This window comes from Odontesthes bonariensis, chromosome 2, assembly GCF_027942865.1.
Source record: "Odontesthes bonariensis isolate fOdoBon6 chromosome 2, fOdoBon6.hap1, whole genome shotgun sequence".
NCBI classification, from domain to species: domain Eukaryota; kingdom Metazoa; phylum Chordata; class Actinopteri; order Atheriniformes; family Atherinopsidae; genus Odontesthes; species Odontesthes bonariensis.
Genome location: NC_134507.1, coordinates 36,544,627 through 36,564,955, shown reverse-complemented (window position 1 = coordinate 36,564,955; position 20,329 = coordinate 36,544,627).

The following is a 20,329-nucleotide window of genomic DNA, read 5'->3' as shown; positions in this document are numbered from 1 at the left end:
CACAACGGAGCCAGAGCTGCTGAATCTTGGGTCTGCCTGAAGAGCACCTTGGACAAGGCCAGGAGCTTGGACAAAACCGGGAGCTTGGACAACCAATTGCGTTGGCACAAATGAGCCATAGCCGCTGAGTCTTGGGTCAGCCTGAAGAACAGGTTGACTTTGACCAGAGACCAGCACAGGTGTCGCCATATAAGTGTTACTGGAAGCAGTGTTGGGCACGGTCACCGGGCGGCCAGCGGCTGCTCCCTGGTAAGAGCCAAAATGACCTGCAGCTCTTGTGCCGCTGCTGCTCTGGCCTGCTGATTTTGAACCTGGGTACATGAGAAAAAGTTTAGCAGAAGCTGATTCAAGCAAGCATGTAATGTTTTACCACAACAGATGATAGCACACCTTTAGTGGGAAAACCCCATGTAGCAGCAGTCAACAAGGCAAAGAGGGAAATCCTGAAATTATGTACAACAAAGAGTAAGAATGCAGTATTAACTAGTGATGTTACCTCCAACACCGAAGCTCCGAAGCACGCTTCAAACTCGACAGGGTAGTTATAGTGAAGCAGTGGGCCGGAGCTTGCTTCATGTGACGTCACTGATGACGTTTGAACCACTTCACTGCTTCATTCAAACCGAGTCAGCTGACTGCTTCGAGTTGATGTGTGGAGCTTTGAACATTTGCCGCGATTCAGTGTATTCAAGATGGCTGAAGCCCCGGTTCATGTCCCCGTTCTACACGTATTATACGTTACGAACAGCTCTCGTTTTTTGATATTCTGAGTTTTGGATTATTCTCTCATGGAGCAACCATCGAGGAAGCGTTCTAAAGTGTGGGAATATTTCGACCCAAACAGTTCCTTCAGCACACCAGCCTCCTCTGTTCCCTGTGACAGAGTATTTTCCAAAGCTGGAGAAATTGACAAAAAAAAAAAAAGAAATCGTTTGAGTCCTTCTACTGTGCAAAAACTACTTTTCTTTAATAAAAACACCTGAAGTAACACAAGCACCCTCTTTATTACACCAAGCACACTCCCAAAGAAAATATGAATGACAAACCAAAAATTTTCACATTGTTTTTAAATTATTATTCCATCCATCCATCATCTTCCGCTGGTCCGGGGGTCGGGTCGCGGGGGCAGCAGCTTAAGCAGAGAAACCCAGACGTCCCTGTCCCCGGAAATTCCTCCAGCTCTTCTGGGGGGACCCCGAGGCGTTCCCCTGCCAGAGATCCAACGTGTTCGGGGTCTTCCCCGGGGTCTCCTCCCAGTGGGACGTGTCTCACCAGGCGTCCAGGAGGCATCCTAACCAGATGCCCGAGCCACCTCATCTGACTTCTCTGGATGCAGAGGAGCAGCGGTTCTACTCCGAGCCCCTCCCGATGACTGAGCTTCTCACCCTATCCACCTGTCCTGGCGGTGAATCGCCACGCAGCACACGCAACCGCCGGCAAAGCAAAATGAAGCATCTCGAGCCATAAACACAAGCGCAAGACGCAAGCGCAAGGGCAGTTAAAAGAGGTATAACTCAGCCTTAAGGGAGAGCCCAGACACCCTGCGGAGGAAACTCATTTCGGCTGCTTGTATTGGCGATCTCGTTCTCGTTTTCGGTCTCTACCCACAGCTCCTGACCATAGGTGAGGGTAGGAACATAGATTGACCGGTAAATCGAGAGCTTCTCCTTCTGGCTCAGCTGATGGCGCACCGATCCGCCTGTCAACCTCCCGCTGCATTTGTCCCTCACTCGTGAACAAGACCCCGAGATACCTGAACTCCTCCACTTGGGGAAGGATCTCATTCCCAAATTATTATTTCATGGGTAAATTAATCAATCTTTATCGAGGTACTACAAACCCATATGTACAACACACATACATACGTGTTATTATCGTGTTATTATAAGCATCACATTCGCTGGGCTTCTTATGGTGCAACAATCGCTACGCCAGTAGATGTCACCCAAGGGAATTGAATGAAGCTTCGAGTAGTGAACCACTTTATGACACAATGGTTCAAAATGATTCAATGCTTCAAAAAGCCTCGTTTTGCCATCACTAGTATTAACCAATGTTTCCAATCAAACAAAAACTGTAAAAGGCAGCTTGTGCTTATACCTCAGGAAGAACCCAGCAGCTGTCATGGTGAAAACAAGCTATGAGAGGAAACAGCAAGGGTGAAGGTTTATAAATAATGCCACAGACCAGCACAGACCAATCAAAGCTTAACGAGCTAAACAACAGACAGCTGCTTGTGAGGGACTATCAGGACAGGTGGATGCTGGAGGCTCATCTGGTTGTTCTGGTATCAGCCTCATTAAATGAGGTTACATGGCACTGAAAGAATCGGATTAAGGGCTAAATTAAAATAAGACTGATTTATTAAGTTCATGTGTACACCTTAATCTGACAAAAAATTGGATCGGATCGGGTTACTCGCGATCGGATTAAGACCCCGAGATAACTCGGTTGTGCGTCGCGTTTGTGCAATAAGCAGCTCATCACAAACAAAATGTAGAGGGACGTAGCGTCATCTTGCCCTTCATTCGCCATCTTTCTCGAATGCCTGAGTTTGTTGTTGTTGTTGGTTGTGGTGAAGAGGTCAACCGGAGGTGGCTCTATTAGCAATAGTTGAAACGGGTACAGCGCCACCTATCGTACCGGGGTATGACGTGCTTTGTGCCTATGATTCGATTCATTCACCGCCATATAGCCAAGGATAATTACCCTTGCTCAAATAAGGAGCATAACCCAACCATAGCTATAATCGAACTAATCTCATCATATAGACCCACTGAATATCACCTCTCAGCTCCACCCTCCTGTCGGTGCTAAAGGCACTTATTCACTGCCAAACATTGTACTGTCTATTGCTGTGCACTTATTCTGAGTTTCTCTCGGAATTTCAGTTACATGTAGGAGCTGGAAATAACAGCCTAGATGTTGAGTTTTCACACCGACCCACTCACACATTTAACAAGTAAACTGAGGCCTGTAGAGTCTGAGATGTAGCTCTTATTGGTCCTTTAAAGGAGACATGTTTTGCCCTTTTTGGTACAATTTCCCGAGGTCTTACTGAAATGTGTGAGACAGGCTTTGGTCAAAATTCTTGAGAAAGCCAGATTCTCGTTACCATGGTAACTGCCGAGCAAGCTGCGGGGGAGGAAGAAAGTTGGTCAAAAGAACGTTACTCTGGTAGAATGGAACAACACTATCAGTCTGAACTGGAGTCAAACCCTGAACAAGAAGGAGCTCCCAGAGGTTCCACCATCAAAGCTGCAACAGGATGCTGGGGAAGCGTTAGTTTATGCTTCTTTGTACGTTGGCTAAGGACACACTGTTATGCTGGCTGTTGCTGACACGAGTTTATATCAAATATTGTATTTACATGAGTCACCCGCATAAGCGTAGGAACTGGCGTAGACGTAGACGTGCCTCTACGTGTAGACGTGTTTTCTTTGTTGGGTGTATTGGAAGCAGCAGAGACCTGGGATTGATGGTTTCCTGAGCTCGCTGTTACAGCTTCTGGCCTGTTGGCGGGTTCCTCACAACTTTCCTCTTTGCCACTTTCAAAGGGAAATATATAGAAACCCTCACACATACTTTATGCTTTACTGAAGAAAGGGATGATATGTATTAGTTCAAGGTGCTCTGTATTTAGTCTGACCCACAACTGGTCACAACAGGACGATCATCTTCAACATCAGTGCTCAGTGACAGCTGCAGAAGTATGTGTAGAAACCTGATCTGTATTTAGACTGTTTCTGTCCAGTCCAGCTCTCTGAGCCGACAACAAAACTCCCTCTGAGTGCTGCCCACAGAGGGAGTGGGACAGCTTCCTGAATCTGTAACCTTCCTCTTGGCGTGTTGAGCTGCAGAGGCCTGGGGATGATTCTGCAGGAGCTGGACATCCTCTGAGTGAGGAGTCCCAGCAGCAGCAGAGACCTCTGACTGCTCCTCTAACAACAGCAGATTTTCTGTGTTGGCTGTGTTGGAAGCAGCAGAGACATGGGATTGATGGTTTCCTGAGCTCGCTGTTACAGCTTCTGGCCTGTTGGCGGGTTCCTCACAACTTTCCTCTTTGCCACTTTCAAAGGGAAATATGTAGAAACCCTCCGACTCATTTTCCAGAATCTCTTCATCTACTATGTCACCCCACAGAAGTGCAGGAGAGGATATTCTGCTTTGACTCGTTTTGCTTGTTGTTTTTTAGCGTTTGTCTAAATGACTTTTTAAGTACGTGTTGTTTTTCAGGCGCTTTGTCTTTCAGGCTTTTAGAAACTACAGTGATGTCATGTCCTCTGATGACATGTTTCCACTGTGATGTCATGCAAAACTGTAAGGATACCCTCTCTTTTTCAGCTTTATGATCTGAACTGTAAATAATATGCAGCACATGTTCATAGAGCCCAGGCAATAGTGGTAAACATGGGTTGTATGAATGGTGTTTGAGATGTAAATGAAAACAGAAGCAGGGATCCTTTATATATATGTGATTAAAAATGGGACAACAGTAACTGAACCTGAATGCATCATTGTCCAGGTCAGTAATAATGTATTTATTGTATGCAAGGGCGGACTGGTCATCGGGAGTACCGGGAGTTTTCCGGTGGGCCAGTGCGAAATAGAGTTTTAATGTAATTGGGCTGGCCTTTGATGTGATAACCAATGTTAACAGTTCCTCTAGTGTCTGGCTAATCAACATTGGAGGGCCCAGGGTATAGGCCCCTCCTCCACTACATCTGTCAATTCATCAATTGGAAGCTCGGCTCTTTACTGTTGAAAATCAACCGATAGCGAGCCAGGTCCCTTTTGCCAGTGTGGAGCCACCTAGCGTGGCTAGCTCAATTAGCCTACCCATAGCAGAGTAAAAAAATGCTCCAGAAAAAGAAGCCCTACCCCACCTTTAAGCCTTAATACTTAGTACTGTGCAGTGTTCGCCGTATGTTATTTGAAAAAATTGGTTATTGTTACCATATTGTCATAAGCTACTATGCGAGTGCGAGCCGCCAATTAAAGGTTGAGGAGCCGCATAATGAGTAGCTCTGCTTTAGCCTATCCCTGCTGCCAATTGAAAGAGAGTCAGGGTACACCCTGGACAGCTCTCCAGTCACTCAGCAAAAGGTCTAATAATTTCCACACTTCCATTCACTGGGACTCTGCTAGAACTGTTTGGAGACCTTTTCTAGAGAGCCGTATCAGAGCCTAGTGTGGGAGAGTACTTTGAAAGTGATCTGAAACTAAGTTAGAAAATATTTTGGAAATGATCATGTAGCTTTGAGCTTGAGGAAATTCAAAAATGCATCTTCCACATGTGGTAGAATCAGGAAAACAGAAGCAGGGGAGATATTCAAGTCTTGTGTAGGATGAAAACCAACATGGGAAGATGTGCAATGCCACGTTAAGGACCGAGTCTGTATGAAGCAGTGGCCTCACACACAGAAGCCAAGTCGAGACAAAGTTGGTTAAGAGGGATGTATGGCTCTGTTGAGGCACACAGAAGACACCAAGCAGAGGAGGGGCAAAGCTACATAGCATAAGCTTATGAGTCACATGCAATTAAAGCTTGGAAAAGGCCAGCGAGTGCAGATTTAACTGAGGCACCTTCATTGTGCAAGGGCAAGCAGGGCCACTGTATTGAGCTTCATCAAGTTATTTTGGTCTGGGTTTGTGTAATGCAATTCAACCATGAGGAGAAGGAAACGTGTAGTGGTGGAATTTAAAGCAGAAGTATTCAGTTTGCCCTTCAAAAGCCTCAGTGGGTGTGGTGAAGACTCAAATCCTCTATGAAGTGAAAACAAACCTTGAGATCAAGTATTCAATACACAGACCACGTATTATTGGTCAAGTTTATTTTGCCAGAGTTCAGCCACATGTTGGAATCTCCATGGAAGTGTCCATGAGAGTCACCTGCAGAAAACAGAAGGGGTCAGTATTGATACAGGAGTCTCAATACTTCAGACACTAGTTCAGCTTTACCTTAGTACAACTTCTGCCCTTTAGACCCAGTCTTGGCATCAAAGTGGTCAAAGGCATCCTGGGAGTATTTGGCGTACGAACTGGAGTCGCGGGCTCGTTGGTAGCCACTGCTGGACTGGACGACGTGGGATGAAGGGTATACAGCGCGCATCTCAGATGTGTCCTTAGGGACCTGGTCGGAGGTCCAGGCAGACTGTGGGAAAGAACGGTCGAGCTTCAAGTTCATTAGGGCAGCAAGGAAACGAGCAAAGTCTGCGTCCTGCGCAGTAAAGCCAGCATTAGACCCAGAGGAGCCGCTGCCGTAGCCAGAGGAGCCGCTGCCGTAGCCAGACCCAGAGGTGCCGCTGCTGCCGTAGCCAGAGCCAGAGGAGCCGCTGCCGTAGCCAGACCCAGAGGTGCCGCTGCTGCCGTAGCCAGACCCAGAGGAGCCGCCGCTGCCGTAGCCAGACCCAGAGGAGACGCCGCTGCCGTAGCCAGACCCAGAGGAGACGCCGCTGCCGTAGCCAGACCCAGAGGAGACGCCGCTGCCGTAGCCAGACCCAGAGGAGACGCCGCTGCCGTAGCCAGACCCAGAGGAGACGCCGCTGCCGTAGCCAGACCCAGAGGAGACGCCGCCGCCGTAGCCAGACCCAGAGGAGACGCTGCCGTAGCCAGACCCAGACGTGCTACTACCAGAGCCAGAGGATCCACTGTTTTGACCTGAGCCCAGAAATTAGTTGAAGCAAAGTATGACAGCATGGTTAGTCGTGCTCTCAGTAGCCTCTGTATCACTGCCAATATGTTTAGTAACAAAAACAAAGCTAAAGGAGCATCTGCAGTTCAAGTGGGTCATTAAACCTGAAGTAAGTAAGTAATTTATTTATACAGCGCCTTTCGCAGACCAGGGTCACAAAGCGCTTTATAGGTACAATAGAAACACACAGTTAAGAAGTACATATAAGTATTAGTTTAAAAAAGGCCAAAGCAACTCAGTCACAATCAAGTCTAATATGTTGGAAGATTTGAGGCTGCATGATTAATATAGTTGCAGACCCTCTTCTCTCTCATTCCTAAACAACTTCCCATGTTGGCTGCATTTATGTAAAGTGCACCTAAATGTTGATATACTTGCTTTTCTGAGGGGGATAACATGTTCCAATGCTGAAGAGCAGGACACAAAGCCAGGAAATCCTGTTTGGATTTCAAAAGAAAAGAAAGAAACTTTAGTATATAGGAGAACAAAAACCTAAACCATTAAGCATGAAGACTCACCTGAAGAAAACCTTAAACAACATGTTGAACAAGACAAAACAGCAGCAACACAATTCAGATAAAACTGGTCAAAAACAGCAATCTAGTGACTGCTGTTGAGAGAAGATTTGTGCTGTAACTCATCTGAGGCTGCAGCTGACTTTATATTGGTGCTCTACCTGCTCTAATTACACTCATAAACCTCACCTGGGACCCAGTCAGATCGTGCTGCATTCAATTCAGCTCAGAAAATGAACACTTCTGACATCCCATTAAAAAGGTTTGTTGCAACATGTGAGGAATGAACATGGGATGTTTTAAAGAAGGTGAATTCCGCTTGGTCAGATACGGTGTTAAACATCTGGACCAAAGTCCTGCAGATCACTGTGGGCCCCTAATCTCTGGCTGGGGAGTGTGAGGGGAGTGACAGAGATTTGGTCTGAAGGACTCCAGGTTATAACCTCGGTTCTAATACGTCACAAACACGTCACAGTCATGAAATTGGGGTCCAACACATCACATGTCCACTTCACTAGTGGGAGCTGCTAGTTGGGTTTCAAGGGGAAAAAAGTGAGCTCAGCGTGACATAAGACTGGAGTCTTAGTAAGTTAACCTGCTGAGTTCTGGAAATAACTCTAAAATAATGTTGAGTCCTTGGCAGGAATAAGGAGCTCTGCAGCTCTCTCATCCAGAGGATCTAGAAGCATGGATGTGTTTGGAACATAGCAGAGGGTGGATTCTTACTAAAGTCACGCTAACTGCCTTATGCACACTCTGAGGTGTTTAAAGCTCAGATTAATATCTGAGCTGAGATGTAGAAACGTGAGACAACATGATGCAGAGCTGCTCTTTTATTAAGTGATATTGAGGAGATCTTAGATTTATTTCAGATGAACTTGATTAAACAGGACATAACGGAGGTTAAATGTTTAAAGCACCTTGTGCCTTCATTTTGTTCATATCTGGAAGTGTTTCTCAAATTTGTCTTGACGATTTCTGTGGATTTCCATCATTCCTCCTGAAAACTTGTTGCCTTGTGAGAACAACCACAGACTCCCACAGACTCCCTGTGACACAGCAAACTTCCAACATGGGAAATGTGACATTTGAGCACTTTATAGTCTGTAGGCAACTGTTTTCTGTTCTTTGTACTGTGGAGGCTTTAGCAGCCATCAGTGAGGTGGAACTGTACTGAAAATACACTGAAGTTAAAGTTACATTTTTAACTCATTTAAAGGGAAAATGCATCTATTTGAATAATGCTCCTTTTTAATATGGGTCTAAGTTTCTGAGAAAGTCTTTTTTAATGTAAAATGTTGACTGTCACACCTGAACTTCATATTTATTTATGAAAATGAGAATATTTATATCCCCAGGTTGTTTTAATTCTGAAAACTAACATTTGTTACAGTAGTTCACATCATCTGTCCTCAGAATTACTTTCATAAAAATCCAACAAAGACCAGACTTTATCATGTTCATATTTAAACTGCAACCTGCAGGTTGACAATGTGAGTGACTTAAAGTGTGGAAACAAGTCCACAGAAGTTTTTCTTTTAATTATATGTCAATAAATGTCAACTATGTGCAAGTAGTCCCCACAGGCAGTGTCCTTGCTGTAGGAATGACCAGGTAAGACATCTGATTCTCACATATAGATGGACCATTTGCTGTTGCATTATGCCCATTATTAATCAGACATGTTTGTTCATGTTCCAGACAGGATAGTGAATGCTTTTGTGCACAGTCCATTGTGTGGTTGTACAGCTCACGACTTAAGGTGGGGTATGAGATGTTTTCTGGAGCATTTTTTATCATAGACTGAAAACCAACCACTGAAAGCCATTGCACCCACTAAAATAGAATGTATGGGGAAAAGAAAATATTTTAGTCCATTGCAGAGGGTGTAGCAAGAGGAAATGTCTGACCAATAGAAGTAATGATGAGTTACTTCTATTGGATTCTGACATGCCAATCAACCGTCAGCCCCCCTCACGTTCACACTCGTTCATGTGTTTTAAAGGCGTGGGCTGAAGGGAGAGGCAAGGTTGTGTATTTTCAAAAATATAGCTTGCAGGAACCGTTTTTCCAAGATCTCATACCCCACCTTTTACTGAATATATTCAAACACCTGGCTCGCCTTCTTGCATCCAAATGTAGAACAAAATAGATCTTTGCCCCACCACCTGATCCAACTTACTTCCAGGGAGTGAGTAAGTGACAACATTGAGTCTATACATTTGTTCCCAAGCCACTTCACTAAAAGTAGCTGCCACATCTTTTGATTTGTGTAGCACAAGCTTCATTTCAAGTATTCAGAGTACAAGACCTTTGCAACCGCAGACGATGTTATGAAGCCATCCTCGATCATGGACTTGCAGAAGCTACTGTCCAGGTTTCACATGGCCCCAGCATCTGATGGGTCTGCCCTTACCCAGAGCTGTAGGGTGAGGACTGCTACAGAGTGGAAAGGTTTCCCCCTCAGCACAATATGCAGCAGTGGAATCTTCTGATAGAGCTCAAGGCCACACCTTTACCCACTGCTGTCAGAGAGCTGCAGTTGGCTTTTCAGCCATTTTTAGTTGGGAATGCATTCCAAGCTGAAGCCGTCAAGACCGTCACAAGCTCACCTTTGAGCAGATACTGTCCTTAAGTTAATGCCAACACCTTATTTATAGGATTAAGTCATGTCAACCTGTCAGGCCCTCAACTATCCCCTCCAACCCACAACTGGATGACCCAGAGACAGCGAGGAGCCATTTGATGGTGCAACAAGGTATTCAAGTTAAAGCCATTTATTCAAGCGGTAGCAGCAGCGATGCCTCTAGAATATGCAGATCTGCAAGACAAAGAAAGTCAGTCAACTACCAGCAGCTACAGAGAGCACACATGCAGAGTAAAATGAGCCTCACCAGAAAGATCCTCAGAAGCCGCTCTGAACTTGAACCTTGTGCTGAGATGTTTTGCCGTGGTCTGGCTCAGATTCTGTTGGGCTGTAGCGGAACTGGCTGAACAGCACACGCTTCTTGTTGTAGCGGGACCGAGATTTGTAAGCGTAGACTTGATCCTCGTCGGCCACAGGAGTGAAGACTGGCTCGTCCTCGCCGCTGGTGTCAGATGAAAGGCTCCAGCTCCCATCTTCAAACTGGTAATTGCTGCCAGGAGCTCCAGACTGACCTCCCTGAGCACCATGCTGCTGTGCTCCAGAACCACTGGCTCCAGTTTGTTTCTGATATGTTGGTTTAGATAGATCTTGTCCATAAACTGAATACATGGGTGAGGAAACAGAGAATTAAGATCAGCCTTCCATTTACAACCCGAGTCAATTTAAACTGCTTTTAGTTGCTGAGCTGTGATTGGGATCAGCTTACCGCTTTGTGCAGGAATGCAGGCGATGCTTCCAATCAGCACACAAGAAATCCACAAAACCCTGCAGAAACAGGGACATCTCATATGAAGTTCTGAGTACATTTAGAGACCAGTGGGGTCCAACCACCACCTCCCCTTAACATGCCCAGTCCTGTTGAGCTTAACTGCATATTTATAGTGTAATGCTGCGACCAAATGAGGTTCTGCTTGCCTCAGACATTTAAGGCAGCAGAGGTTCAGTGCCACCACTTAGAAGCACTGGGATAGACTAGAAGTTACTCACCTCATTCTGGTGCAATATAATTAAAGCTTGCCTGGGACCTGCTGCTGCCAAACTGCACTAACAGTTCAGAGCCCTGTGACACTAACCTGAAGCTGCAGGAGCTGCTTTCATATGATCCTGATTGCTCAGCGGTAACAGCTGCTGCTGAAAGGTGCAAGGCTGCAGTTAACTGGCAACAATGGACTCACATATGGAGCATCTCAGTGTTATGTCAATAAATAGATAATAATCAGGACCTCTCGTGAGTATTATGTATTTTATTTACATGTATAAATATTAAATTATAAATATAAATGATCAAATATTCTGAACTGCTGATATACGTGATAATAATAACGATAACAATGGAAGTCGCTCTCAACACGTGAAATGCCTCTCATAGTTCATTAGGCTAATTGATGAATAAACATCCTGCTGCTGAATATGTGTTTAAAAAAAAATAAATCAGAAGGAAACCTGCAGAAGAAAGTCTTCTAGCAGCTGTCTCTCTGTGTTTATTGGCATACAGCACGGTTAGTGAGATCCAGATCCATGTGGGCACTCAGGACGGATTCAAATAGCGACTCTGAATGGACGGTAAACCCGCACTGAAGGCCCAGTGAGCCAAAGCACGGCCGCCACTGAAACATATATTTGAAACCTGTCAATATGTTAACTTTGCGTGTTTACCTCTATAACTGGTGTTATATGTAAAACAGAGCACATGATCAGTTAGCTTTTTAAAAATGTTTATTTTAAAGAAAACGATCAAAACAAGAGTTTTTCTGGAAGAGATTTAAATAAGTTCTGAATATGCATAGAAGAGAGGTAACATTTGAGTCTATTTTCTTTGTATGTAATGTACATAGATAATCCATGAGCCTAGTCAAGCGGTGAAGTTGTAAAGCAATGAGATGAAAAAAGTGATCAGAGCTTCATCCTCTGTGGCTGGTTGACTGTTAGAGCTTCCAGCTGCCTCTAACTCCCACACCTCAAAAAGCAAATGTCCCTCACAGGGTAGACATCTCAGGTGATGTTCTGACTGGGGTGGTTTATATAATCAATATGTAGAAGTGTTTGTGTCCTACACTGTGTACCTGGAACATACAATTATTGATCCATCACCTACTAACACTCTCATGCACTCTCCTTCACAGTGACGGTGCTGCTGTCAACACAACTCATGATTAACTTCCGTCACAGAAATGGATGTTAATGACATGATCTTTATCCACAAGGACAATTCTTTCCGATTCTTAAAAGAATACAGTTATTTACTTCTGCGCCCCGCATTTCTTTTGTTGAAACATCTGACGATCACCCTGTGACACACACACACACACACACACACGAGGAAGTTAACCAGCTTGGGCTGCTGCTGATTGGTTGGCAGACACCTCTGTTTGGTTTTGGCTCTCAGTCTCCATGTTTCTGATCCTGGACCTGCTGAGATGTCCCAGGCCATTGTTGGCTTTGATCCTCATACATTTAACTTTGTCCTGAGAAAGGACAAGTTCCAAAAAGTCAAACAGGGACTGCTTTTGCATTTGACGTAGTCAAACTGCATGCGCATGGAGAAGCCAAAAGGTTTACAGCACCTGGTATTCCCAGGCAGTCTCCCATCCAAGAATTAACCAGGCCCGACTCTGCTCAGCTTCTGAGAAATATTCAAAGTTTGCTTTGTTAGAAGATCCAGAGAGCAAAGATATCAGAATATTTGATGTAGCTATACGCACTATAATTAACAGGAATGTTTCACTATGACACTGGGACCTGACTGCAGCATTTTTCAGAGTGTGGTTGAAGATGTGAGGACCTACAGACTCAGTTGGACCATCTCTGAATTCTTCAGACTTTAATTGGAGTTTGGGTTGAAAAACTGCTGGAACTGGGATGGAGAGCCATCTGTCCTTGTTCACAAACTGCTGCAAAGTCTGTTGATCAGTTCACAGTCATCGTCTTAATAATAATCTCGCAGTGCAGAGTCTCTGTATATTTCAGATTCCTTCCAGGTCACCCAGATAAAGGAAGAAATAAAGTCAGAGTTTCAGCTTGTGCTGCCTCTCAGGTGGAGTTTAGGTGTGAGGACAGAGCACAAAGAGGCTTGAAGTCAGAGAGCTTCTCAGTTTGGGACAGGAGGAGGAGATGCTGGTGAACATGGAGGATGAAGAAGCATCTCTGAGCTCCCGCTGAAATCAATTCCCTCGCTGAGCTGATCGATCAGCAAGTCTGTGAAGTCAGAGAAAACCTCAGAAGGAAACAAAGGAAGTGCTATGCTAAAATACCATCAGTTAAAGTTCTGTTTTAAATGATCCTCCTGCAGTCAGAGGCAGGATTATTCATATTCAGATCAACACCAAAATGTGAAAAATCAGAGGTCTTTCCACTCATTCACATATTTTAATATAATCTGAGATATCCTGATTAGGGCTGTGACTCGATTAAAATTTTTAATCGAGTTAACTACAGGCTTTGAAATTAATTAATCAAAATTAATCGCATTTTAATCGCATATACTTTATCCTTTAGAAAATTAACATTTTCAACAATATTTCAACAAACACAGAACATATCCCTATTTGAAATCTGAATGTAGCATGCATGAAAACACAGTATATAGAATCTTGGATGTTAAGCTGCGTTGGGCCCCCGTTAGCTTCCACGCTAGCTGCTACATGTTTAGCGTTGAGGTGATATTTGAGGCTTGATAAGCTGCGGTGATACGCAAATTCCTTGTTGCATAATCTGCACACAACCATGCTCTTGTCGACGCTTCCATCCGTCTGTATTTAAAAAAAAAAATTATAGTGTGCGATTAAAATGCGTTATTTTTTTTAACGCGCTAATATGTGTGTAGTTAATTAATCGAAATTAACACGCTAAAGTCCCAGCCCTAATTCTGATATATAACAGCACTGCTCAGAGCACTAAAAACTGTCAAAATCATCTAAAATTATTAACAATAATTCAACTCCACCAGTCTGGTCGCTTGTTTCTCTCTTCTGATTTTGCTGAAGACGGACACAGGATTTAGAGGATGTTTAAGGAATGTTTGAATCTAATCATTCCTTTTGTTTAAACATATGAATTTGAGCAAAACTGAGAAACTTATAAAATGAATACAAAGTATGTAGTTGTAGTTGAGTATGATCACTGATGAGCTGAAAGAAGAAGACAGGAAACTGTGGGAATTTGGTCAAATAGTTAAGTGTCCTTTACTTTCCCTTAAATATGTTTGGGCATGTGGAAACACATGGCACCCCATTAAACTCATTGGTAAGTGTCTTCTGGAGCAGCTTCTTTGAATGAGTCTGTGAAGCTGCAGTGAGTGATGGTCATTGGTCGTGTTGTCCAGGTGGAGGCGCTGCAGGAGCAAGAAACAGCTGTGCTTTGTAAGGGAAAGAGAAGCCAGAGAAGCAGCGAGGAAGCTGCTAAAAGATGTCAAAGCGTGTCGTTGTAGCGCGCGTGCAGTGTGTTGTGTGTGTGGAAGAGCAGAAAGAGTGTAAAAAGACTGAGTCCCGCTGTATTACTCAGGCTGCACTACAGCATCTATTCACAGGTGCAATCCCACTACTGAGCAGCACGGGGGCTTTGCCCTGCTCCGTTTCCCACCTGGGCCGTTGCCCCCCTCCTTAGACAACCTGGTGTTCCCGGGCTACCCCAGGCGCACCATATCGATACCCAACTTAGTGCGGACACCCGATGGACATAGTCCTCTGCAGCTCAGAACTCCTGAGTTCAAGCGATCCACCAGCCTCAGCCTCCCGGTAGCTTGGATTACAGGCGCGCCCCCCCGCTCCCGGCGACAGGTGCTCTCATTCAAGCAGGTTTTGGGCTTTTTGATCCTGACGTCATCAGCGAGCTAATTTGCTGTCGAGGAACGAAATAAAGCATCTTTTAAATGTTAAAGGCTGATCAGTGATGAAACATTTTGACAAAATGTGACTGACTGGTTAAAGGTAGGGTAGGAGATCCTGGATTTTGAGTCCAGCGAAGCTGCTTTTTGAAAATACACAGGTCAAAAGTCCCAACCCCTTTTTTCAGACTTCCCCCCGAACCCACGCCTCTAGAGTACATGAACGCACAATGCTTGTTCACGAGCGTTCACACGTTGCCGTATTTAGTATTTAGTATTTAGTATATGCTAACTATATGTTTAATAATGCTAGGTGCTAGCCAAGCCGGCTCTAGTTTAGCTTCCTGCCAAGCTTCTGGACGCGTAATTCGTTCACGGAGCAGGGTACGCGCACAGGGGGAAGGAGGGGGAGGGAGGAGCAGATTGCAGTTTGATAGACGCATCAGAATCCAATCATCGTTAACAGTCCGTTCAGTATGATTGGATAGTGTTATTCCTGGATTGTTCGCTCTAGAGGCCACTAAAACTTTTCATTCTTGTGTCAAAACTTTTAATTAATTGGTTGCAATGGGGGTGTGAAGAGTATTTCAAGCAATATGTAAAAAATGCTCCAGAAAAAGAAGCCCTACCCCACCTTTAAGTTTGACGTTTGATATTGATTAAACATTTTTCTTTGGTGCTCCGTAAAACCTCAATTTCTGATCAACTTCAGAGGAGTTTCTCATTTCTGCTTCTTTAACACCGACAGATCAGCTCACCAAACTCCTCCCGTCGATGCTTTCCACTTCCGTTCTGGCGGGCTCCGGTTTGTTTTGCTAGCTAGCTCCGATATCGATGCAGTGAGAAAAAGGATGGAAAACCTTGAGAGGAAAAGTGGTTCGGGAATGACGTGCAGTAGTTGGCTGCACTTGAACGAGTGGTTAGATAGAGAGTGCTTTGACAAATGTCCGCATACATGTGGAAAGAGCAATCCAGAGACTGAAGATCTTTAAGATTTTATCCCAGACTGTTCCCATCATGGCAGGTAAACTGGACAACATCTTGACCATCTGTGCTGGCCTAGTTAACCTGAGAAGTGATGATCACTTCTCACTGATCAGAATGAGGTTTAGAATCTTGCCTGTGTCCCTGTTAGTATATGTTTAACAGTTAATATTGTAAATTATTATAGTGATGTAATTGTGTGGGGTCGTTTTGTATTTCACTTTTTAATATCTGTTAGGATTAAATACATGATCTTTCTAGTTGAAGCCATTTGTTTAATTTCCTCAAAACAATGAATTAATCCAGTGTTATTAATGTAAAGTATGAGTTTACTATGAATGAACTGTGTTAAAAGAAATTGTAGCACTCTAAGGAAGATAGGGCACTCATGATCGTAGTTCAGTGCAATAATGAAATGAAATTACATCAACCTTTATTTTCAATTTTGTACAACAATATATTCCACATTATATTACATTATGTAAACAACAGACATCTGTTGGCACCCTTGGGCACCTACATAGGGCAGTTTACTTTGGTTTTAAAATGCTGAGATATTTACTGCAGAGCTGTAACCTTCCCTCAACAAAATCATCAACGATTTTCGGGAGCATGTGGGAAAAGTAAAATGTACGCAGCCTTGTGATATGCTCCTGAACAAAGCCTTGGTCGTAGGGTACTTCTATTTCTAGGTGCTCAGTTTTGTTTGTTATGTTGGGCCACGTCGTCACGTTATCCTCCCAGTCCTGCACCGAATTCGGGTGGGGGATAGTAACTCCATCTCCAGTTAACGTATTTAAACTCTGTTCCCATTGTAAGGACATTATTAGCCATACGATCTGCGAGTGGGCTGTCAAAGCTAGCATCATCTGTTTACATTGGCAAACGCTGCGCAAACTACTTCCGGCGGAAATGAAGTGCATTTGTGGAGGGTAATGGCGCCGCCCAGGGTTTGTCGCGTAAAGCCGGAGTTATAGTTGACGCGTCTGTCATGGCGGTGGCGGACCGTGACGTCAAAATGACGTATCAGGCATGGCGCTTCCCTTGAAAAGACGGCGCTGCGCGTTGTCGTGCACCAGTCGATTTTTTGTAACTTGGCTGCGCCGAGAATGACAAATCGGATGGACCGATGTGAGACCGGCTCAGTGAGGAGGTTTGTACAGGCAGCTGTACGAAACTGCAGTGAAACAGCACAGGGAGCACGTAAACTCCCAAAACTGGTGGACAGAGATTGGCAGAACTTTGGGGAAAGAGGGAGAGTTCTGTAAGAATGTGTGGAAGAAGCTACGGGGCAGATACGTGAAGGCAAAGAAGAGGGCAGAGACTCGGAGTGGTGATGCCGGGGACTTCAGACCTTCACCTTTTAACTGAATTAAAAAATTAAAATGATCCGAATACTGCAGCAGTATAATTAATGTCAGTGTTCCTGCTCTTCATTGTTTTCTTCTCCACTTTCGTGGTTGTAGAGTAGCGGTAACCTTCACGTAGCAGCGCCACCTCTGTGACGGAGAAAATTGCAACTACTGGCGCATCGACTTGCACCACTATATATAGCCGGCACGAACTCGTGACGTCATCAATACCGCTCGCGCGAGCAGACGCAGCAACCATGCTAGAGCCTTAAAGTTGCCTATAGAGTAATACAGAGTTGCGACACGCTTTGATGTCGCCGCAAGGGCTGTCAGGTGGTCCATGTGAGCCTCCGTAGTTCCAAACGTCACAGCGCTGTCAGTCAGCTTGAACGGGTCTAAGCGGGACGGAGCACAAAAACTACAACTTTAACTTTTACCATGCAATTTTCGGTAAATATTGACCAATAATGTGCATTGATCACTTCACTGAGGATGTGTTTTATCAACCTTTTTCTTTTTTGGAGCGGCAGAGACACATTTATCAGCGTTTTAAATGGTAGAGGGTGCCCCTACCTCGTCCTCCTTCATACTGAATCATGCCAGTGGTCCAGCTTACCTTCAGATCTACATCCTCCAACAGAGCATGATGTCACTGTCTGTTCCTCCTGTTGTCCCAAACACTCCATCTGTAGAAGATGTCCTTCAGTCTGTCTGTTCTCTCTGGTGTCAGATGGACAATGAGCTGAATGGCAAAGCTGGGCTGAATAAATTATTTTAAAGAAGCTTTAAATGACTTGGAGGGAAATATGTGGCTGTAGATGCTTTGACTGATGAGCCGGGATCAATTCTTCTTTTCTGTAGAAGACCTAATTATTCTGTATATCTCATGTGAACTGAATACATGTGAAACAAACATCTGTAACCCTGTTTATTGGGCTTCAAGCAAGAAAACTATTGTAAAATATGAATTAATTGATTAAAATATGAATTTGATCACTTTTTTCTGGTTAAAACCAAAGTAAATTACAAAATAAATGTGTCAGTTGTGCAAAACAAACAAACAAAAAAAAAACAGATCTAAACCAAACATTTCATTATAAAATGTCATCATGGAAAATGTAAAACAAGCCTTAATAAAGAAGTTCTTTTACTGCTACTTATACTGTTGGGTAGATCAATCTGCAGCAGTGAACTGTATTTAATTAAATTTAAGGGTTTGGACATTGTAGAAAAGTTCTGAAGTCCTAATGAAGGTTGATCCATGGCAGCAGCGACCACCACATCTGCTGACCTCCCTGACAACAACAGAGAAATTCCTACATTCAGTTTGATGAACTTGATGAAGCGTCCCCAGCTTCTCAGGCCAGTGGGGGTTGTGTCCATGTTCTGGGTCGCAGTTGGGTGATCAATAAGCCACTAACTAAAGATCGACTGACTTTTACAGCATCTTTCAGGAAGTTTTCTGTGTTCAGAGCTTCTAACTAAGGTCATTCATCTGGACCAGCTTGGCTTTATGACTTCACTGCAGTAACTCACCCAAGTAAGAAGCTAAAGCTGAAGTGGCCTTGCTTGGCCGTTAATCCCACTTTGTGGTACATCCGGCTCAGATCAGCAGAACTCTCATGAAGACGTGATGGAATGAATAAAGTGGGCTGCTTCAGTGCATGGAACACAGGAGAACTCCTCACTCCTCCTGCTGTAGCTACAGAAAAAGCAGCAGTTAGACATGAACAGTGACTTCCTGCATGATCTGAGCTCTTTAACCTCTCTGCTCTGTGTTGTTTCCTCTCCTGCAGAACACAGAACCATCACAGCTGAACCTGGACAGGATGGGATTCTGCCATGTCGGGTTCCACATCTCAGCATCTCTCAGGAGGTCACACACTGCTTTAGAACGGATCCAGACATATTCTTTGTGTCCGGATATGAAACTTCTGCTCCATGAGAGCCATTAAAGCATCATCCGGGTTTAAAGAAGCGGGTGGATCTGCAGGACAGACAGATGAAGGATGGAGACCTGTCGCTGATTCTGAGAAATGTGACGACTGATGACAGAGGAACATATGAGTGTCCAGTCGTCCAGGAAGGAAGAAACCAGGAGAGTGGAGACATTGGGCCTCATGCAACAACCGCTCCTACGCACACATTTGTTCTTAACTCGTGCGTGCCAGGGATTTAAGAGAATGTGCGCATTCACCAATCTTTTGGTATTTTACGTTTTCTTTCAGGTACGAACAGAATTTACGAGTGATCCAGACCTGTCGTAGGAGTTTCCTAAAGTAGTCCGCTGTTATTCAGAATCAGAATCAGAATAACTTTATTAATACCTTGCGGGAAATTCTTTTGTTGCAGTGCTCTTATTTACAGGAAAATAAAGATTAATAAGAATAAGATAGGGAATAAAATAAAAATAAAATAAGAATAAAAATATCGATATGTACAAAAATAGAGTAAACAATAAACAGTATTTACAATGCTACTCAGTAGCTACTTATTATTGTTATGACCGGGTTATTGCACATGGTGAAGTGATGTCAGAGACTGGAATTATACAGTTTGATGGCCACAGGCAGGAATGACTTCCTGTGGCGCTCTGTGGTGCAGCGTGGTGCAATCAGTCTCTGGCTGAAGGTGCTTCTGTGGCTGCCCAACACATTATGAAGAGGATGTGCAGAATTGTCCAGCATGGATTTGATCCTGGACAGCATCCTTCTGTCTGACACTGCTGTCAGAGAGTCCAGCTCCTCTCCGACAACGTGGCTGGCTTTGCGGATGAGTTTGTTCAGTCTGTTGGCGTCCTTCACCTTCAGTCTGCTGCCCCAGCATGCAACAGCGTAGAGGATGGCGCTGGCCACCACAGACTCCTAGAACATCCGCAGCATTGTCCGACAGATGTTGAAGGACCTAAGCCGCCTCAGAAAATAGAGATGGCTCTGGCCCTTCCTGTAAAGGGCGTTTGTGTTTTTTGTCCAGTCCAGTTTATGGTCCAAGTGCACCCCTAAGTATTTGTAGTCCTCCACCATGTCCACGTTGACCCCACAGATGGAGACAGGGGTCACTGGGGCCTTACTCCTTCTCAAGTCCACCACCAGTTTCTTGGTCTTTGCCACGTTGAGCTGCAGATGGTTCTGCTCACACCAAGTGGCAAAGTTGTCCACCATACTCCGTCTCATCACCATTACTGATGCATCCAACTACTGCAGAGTCGTCAGAAAACTTCTGAAGGTGGCAGGTCTCTGTGCCGTAGCTGAAGTCTGTGGTGTACAGGGTGAAGAGGAAGGGAGAGAGGACGGTCCCCTGCGGGGCACCGGTGCT